The 6,391-nt window shown below is 43.2% G+C and overlaps 1 non-coding gene across 1 annotated transcript; it reads left to right on the top strand.

Annotated features, from left to right (window-relative positions):
- Positions 1–466: 466 nt before the first annotated feature.
- On the top strand, positions 467–540 carry Trnat-ugu (transfer RNA threonine (anticodon UGU)). The gene has a single exon. It is a non-coding gene; the product is annotated as a tRNA-Thr (tRNA).
- The last annotated feature ends 5,851 nt before the right edge of the window (positions 541–6,391 follow it).

The raw sequence follows: 6,391 nt of genomic DNA on the forward strand, positions 1-6,391 counted from the left end.
CAGATGAAAATGTGTATCCCGACCGGGACTCCAACCCGGGATCTCCTGCTTACATGGCAGACGCTCTATCCATCTGAGCCACCGAGGACACAGAGGATAGCGCGACTGCAGGGATTTTATCTCTGGCACGTCTCCCGCGAAATCCACATTTTCAACGTATTGTCCCGCACTACATTTGTAGTGCCCCCGCCCATTATACTCATTACTCGCGGCGCGTTGCCGAAAGAACAGATACCATCTTAGTGTATATATATAGTTAAGGCTCACCGGCCACTTGACCATCTTCTTCTTCTGTGCGAATGCACAAACAGTGCCCGAGCTCTGACGGGAATCGGCAACGCGCCGCGAGTAATGAGTATAATGGGCGGGGGCACTACGAATGCAGCGCGGGACAATACGTTGAGAATGTTGGTTTCGTGGGAGGCGTGCCAGAGATAAAATCCCTGCAGTCGCGCTATCCTCTGTGTCCTCGGTGGCTCAGATGGATAGAGCGTCTGCCATGTAAGCAGGAGAACCCGGGTTCGAGTCCCGGTCGGGGCACACATTTTCATCTGTCCCCGGTGACGTATGTCAACGCCTGTAAGCAGCTAAGGATGTTCATTTCCTTGTAACGTTACTCGACTGCAGTGAATTGCGGTGTCGCTACCGCAGGGGTTCAGTCAGTGAACCGCGCTGAAGTTAAGGAGGCAGCGCCTCACGTGCAGCAGAGAAGGCCAGCCCACAGAACGGCAGCTGCAGCCGCAGCGGCGCCGCGGGCCAGCGTTTGGCCGCAGCCGCGGCGCCAGCCGACAGCCCCGGCCTGTTCGCCCGGGGCGCAGCGGCGGCCGTCCGGGTCGCGAGCTGTAAACACGCTCTCACCCGCCTGCCACGTCTCGTTGCGAAAAGCCGGCCCACCGTGCCCAGACGAGAATCCAGATCAGCAGTGACGAAACATCCGTTATATCGCCCACGGAATCCTGGCGGTGCTTTCTTCTGTGCCAGAATGGGCCGCTATGAACGGTATAAACGTCCATCCTCAGCATCATCTTGAACAGCGCTGGCAGCTATGAAAGTACCCTGTAACTCACAACTACAAAATTATTTTAATTATTCTTGATTCATAAAACGGAATCCAAGAAGAAATCTTGGGAAGACTTTGGAAACAGGTCGGAGACTTTGGGTCAAGCTGCTGCAAAACCATTCTGGAGTGTAATTAGCAGCCTTCGAAAGGGAGGTAAGAAGGAAATGACAAGTATTTTGGACAGATCAGGTGAATCCTGTTGATGCCTTGGGCAGATGGAGGGAATATTTTGAAGAGTTGCTCAATGTAAGTGAAAATACGATCAGTAATGTTTCAGATTTCGATGTACAATGGGATAGGAATGATGATGGAAATAGGATCACATTTGAGGAAGTGGAGAAAATGGTCAATAGATTGCAGGGCAATAAAGCGGCTGGGGTGGATGAAATTAAGTCGGAACTCATCAAATACAGTGGAATGTCAGGTCTTAAATGGCTACACAGGATAATTGAAATAGCGTGGGAGTAGGGACAGGTTCCATCAGACTGGACGAAAGCAGTAATCACACCAATCTTTAAACATGGAAACAGAAAATATTATAACAACTACAGAGGTATCTCTTTAATCAGCGTTGTGGGTAAAATCTTCGCAGGTATTGTTGAAAGGAAAGTGCGAGTATTAGTTCAGGACAAATTGGATGAAAATCAGTGTGGGTTTAGGCCTCTTAGAGGTTGTCAGGACCAGATCTTTAGCTTACGGCAAATAATGGAGAAGTGTTACGAGTGGAACAGGGAATTGTATCTATGCTTTATAGATCTACTGGGTTCCTAGGAGGAAGTTATTGTCTGTTCTACGAGATTATGGAATAGGAGGCAAACTTTTGCAAGCAATTAAAGATCTTTACATAGATAGTCAGGCAGCAGTTACAGTTGACGGTAAATTGAGTTCATGGTTCAGAGTAGTTTCAGGGGTAAGACAAGGCTGCAACCTGTCTCCACTATTGTTCATATTATTTATGGATCGTATGTTGAAAACAATAGATTGGCTGAGTGAGATTAAGATATGTGAACACAAAATAAGCAGTCTCGAATATGCGGATGACTTAGTTGTGATGGCAGATTCGATTGAAAATTTGCAAAGTAATATTTCAGAGCTAGATCAGAAATGTAAGTACTATGGTATGAAGATTAGCATCTCCAAAACGAAAGTAATGTCAGTGGGAAAGAGATATAAACGGATTGAGTGCCAAATAGGAGGCACAAAGTAGGAACAGGTGGACGGCTTCAAGTACTTAGGATGCATATTCTCACAGGATGGCAACATAGTGAAAGGACTGGAAGCGAGGTGTAGCAAAGCTAATGCAGTGAGAGCTCAGCTACGATCTACTCTCTTCTGCAAGAAGGAAGTCGGTACCAAGACTAAGTTATCTGTGCGCCGTTCAATCTTTCGACCAACATTGTTGTATGGGAGCGAAAGCTAGGTGGATTCAGGTTACCTTATCAATAACGTTGAAGTTTCGGATATGAAAGTAGCTAGGATGATTGCAGATACTAGTAGATGGGAACAATGGCAGGAGGGTGTCCACAATGAGGAAATCAAAGAAAAACTCGGAATGAACTCTATAGATGTAGCGGTCAGGGCGAACAGCCTTAGATGGTGGGGGCATGTTACACGCATGGGAGAAGCAAGGTTACCGAAGAGACTCATGGGTCCAGCAGTAGAGGGTAGGAGGAGTCGGGGTAGACCAAGGAGAAGCTACCTGGATTCGGTTAAGAATGATTTTGAAGTAATAGGCTTAACATCAGAAGAGGCACCAATGTTAGCACTGAACAGGGGATCATGGAGGAATTTTATAAGGGGGACTATGCTCCAGACTGAACGCTGAAAGGCATAATCAGTCTTAAATGATGATGATGATGATGATGATGATGATGATGATGATGATGATGATGATGATGATTCATAAAGCGTCCTTTGTTCCATACAGAGCAGGAACCGGGAGGAAAACAGTGTGGCTATACTCCTAAAAGCGAGTGTGTCGAGTTAAGATTCAGAGCGAGTGCGCTTTGCGGATCCCTCACCTGCGGCACTACAGACTGCGTGTACTTGTCTCGATTTGTACTGGAGTAACAGCACCGGCCTGCATCTACATCTACGTGACTACTTTCCAATTCACAAAACAGTGCCAGGCAGAGGGTTCATCGAACCACATTCAGACTATTTCTCTTCTGTTTCACTGTCGAACAGAGCGCGGGAAAAACGAAAACAAATCTTTCCGTGTGAGCCCTGATTTATTACCAGGATAATTTCTCCCTATGTAGTTGGGTGTCATCATATTTTCGTATTCGGCGGAGAAAGTTCGCTATTGAAATTTTGTGAAAATATCTCGCCGCCACGAAAAACGCCTTTGTTTTAATGATTGCCACGCCGTCTCTTGTATAATACCCGTGACACTATCTTCTCTTATTTCGCAATACTACAAAAGGAGCTGCTTTCCTCTAACTTTTTCGATGTCCACCATCAATCATATCTGGCACGTATCCTACAGAGAATATTGCGCAGCAGTACTTCAGAAGAAGACGGATAAGAGTATCGTAGGCAGGGTCTTTAGCATATCTGTGGCATCTTATAAGTATTCTGCCAATCAAACGCAGTATTTGGTTTGCCTTCTCTACTACATTTCTCATTCCAAGTTCAATTATTTGTAATTGTAATCCCAAAGTATTTACTTGAATTCATAGCCGTTAGATACGTGCGCTTTATCTTGGATAACTTCACATTTTTCGTTATTTAGAGTCAGTTGCCACTTTTCACACCATACAGATGTCTTGTGTAAAAAATTCTGAAATTACTTTTTGATCTTCTGATGACGTTGCTAGACGCCAAATGAACGCATCGTCTGCAAAGAATCTAAGAGGACTTCTCAGATTGTCTCCTAAATCCTTTATGTAAATTAGGAACAGCAGAGGGCCTATAACACTTCCTTGGGGAACGCAATATACCACTTTTGCTTTACTCGATGACTGTTCGCCAGCTACTACGAACTGTACCCTTTCTGAAAGAAAATCACGAATCAGACTGAGACAATACTCCATAGGCACGCATTTTTATTAGAAGCTACTTGTTAGCAAAGGTTCAATATCTCTCAGGAAATCTTGAAATATCGAATCAGCCTGAGATCCTCTGTCTGTATCACTCATTACTATTTGTGTTTTGCGGCATCAAAACAAAACACTGAAGTTGTTGAAATGTCCACACATGCGCAGAAGTGACACGTAGGTCGTGACTCTGCTGTTCTTTCTGTGAGGCTATAACAAAACTACTAATCAACCGGCTAAGTCTCACTAGACAATTGAAATAAAAGTCCAGAAGGTTTTTTTGGGGGGATTTCAGTGGCTTTTAGTAGCACTTCCAACAGAGAAAGCCGTAAACTCACCATAAAGTAATGTTGTAACAAACGCACACCTGCAAAAGTCACTGCGTAACAAACATCGTGGAAATTGTTGAACGTGTTTCACCAGATAAAACCACATTTCTTAGCTTAATTACTCTGCTTTACTCGCAGAGTCACAATCTTTTCGACCACACAGTGCGACAGGGGGTCATTCGGCGGGAAGCCGTTGACACATGAGGAAATTCGGTTTCTTATCGGTACTCCGTTATTCTCTACAAAATGATAAAGTTTTAAATCTGTTATGCCTGCGTGTTCTTGAGAGGTTTTATTTCCCTATGATTACAAATGAAATATGAGTTATAGTCTGTTAATAAATAGTGAAATTGCGAATTTTAGCGCGCTTGCCCAAGTGTGGTCCTTCCGTCTTCTACGAGTACCAAGTCAACCAATCAGATTACAAGAATATTAAGTTAGAGCAATTTCTCACGAAAAGTGAACTCGTGTACCATGCGTTGCCGCTCCTCACTCCACTTTCTGACGTCACGTGTCAGGTAATGCATATTTTCTCTTCTGCGAAGTGAAGCGTGGGAATGAATCTTATGTATCTCAATGCCAGAAATGTTACAACAGTAGGAAAACTGATACAGACATAGCCGACGAATTAACTCAATATTCTCGAAGAAAATAAATATATTATTAGTTTCTATAATTCTTCGGAGTTCCTCACGATCTGTTTACATCTTGAAGAGTCGCGTATTGTGCCGGATATCAGCGTCGTTCTTGCACGTTATTTTGAGAAATCATTCGTTATCTTTATCAAGTGCTACCAGAGGCTGTTTCAGGCTGCACCCGATGAAGGTAACGAAGTCACGTTGTCGAAATATCGTGCAAGAACGGCGCTGATATCCGGCAGAATACCCGACACCTCAAGATGTCACACTAACTTGTACTAAATAAAACCTCATGCAAGCATTTTCTAATATTAATCACTACCATACTGGTATATCCAGAGCTTGATTTGCTACCGAAGTACCATACACCGACTTGTTACATCAAGTAAAAATGAAATTCAGATCCCAGTGGGAGAGGAATGGGAAACATGAATCGTAAATAAAGGAAACTACTACGAATGATTATTTGTGTGGCCATAGTGCCAGTAGTTGCTGTATAATTGTTAAAGGTATTTAAAGTTTATCTGTGCAACCACTAGAAAATGCATGTTTGTATCGGCCTACGCGTTTAGTTCTAGTTCATTTGAAATAATGAAATATATTCACAATTTTGGTTTCCTTCAAGGTCTGAAAACGGTTAGTTCCAAGGGTATTTATGTAAAGAACTGTGTTTAATCGAGGAAGCAAATGTAAAATTGTAAATAAATTACATTCTAGTCTACTGAAGATGTTTTAAACCAATAAAACAAATCGTTCATAGAGGTATAAATTCACATTGTGTAGAAGTTGCACAGACGGATTTTAAAACCTTTAATATTATGGATGTGCTCAACGCTACATACGTCGCTTATATGGGCTTCTTAAAACATTAGAACGCCGCTGTCTCTACAACCACGCGGATGACATTCAGTCGCAGTAGCTTTCCTGCACATTTTTATTTCTCGAATCCAAGAATTTGAGAGATTTGTGGTTCCATTGATTCAGACTCTGAAGATTAATCATTTAATCTTGGCTTGTTCCAAGCTCTAGTTACATAGAGGAAAATTCCTCCCAAGAACTGAGAAATCTTACATTCCCTACAAGCATTACAGGTCTTCTAGTAAAGACGGATGAGGCACTTCTTAGATATCTCATAATATTTATTTTACATTCATGCTCATAAATTAAGGATAATGCTGATACATGGTGAAACAAGGCTCTGGTGGCCGGCTTGCGGGTTTAAATCACCTCGGGGTATGACCATGCGGTGCTTTTGACCTGAGGTCGTCGCACGGTGGCGCTAGCAGCAGTCCACACACGCAGAGGTGTGTTGGTGGATGTCAGAGT

This window comes from Schistocerca cancellata, chromosome 5 (assembly GCF_023864275.1).
Source record: "Schistocerca cancellata isolate TAMUIC-IGC-003103 chromosome 5, iqSchCanc2.1, whole genome shotgun sequence".
In the NCBI taxonomy this organism is placed as follows: Eukaryota; Metazoa; Arthropoda; class Insecta; order Orthoptera; family Acrididae; genus Schistocerca; species Schistocerca cancellata.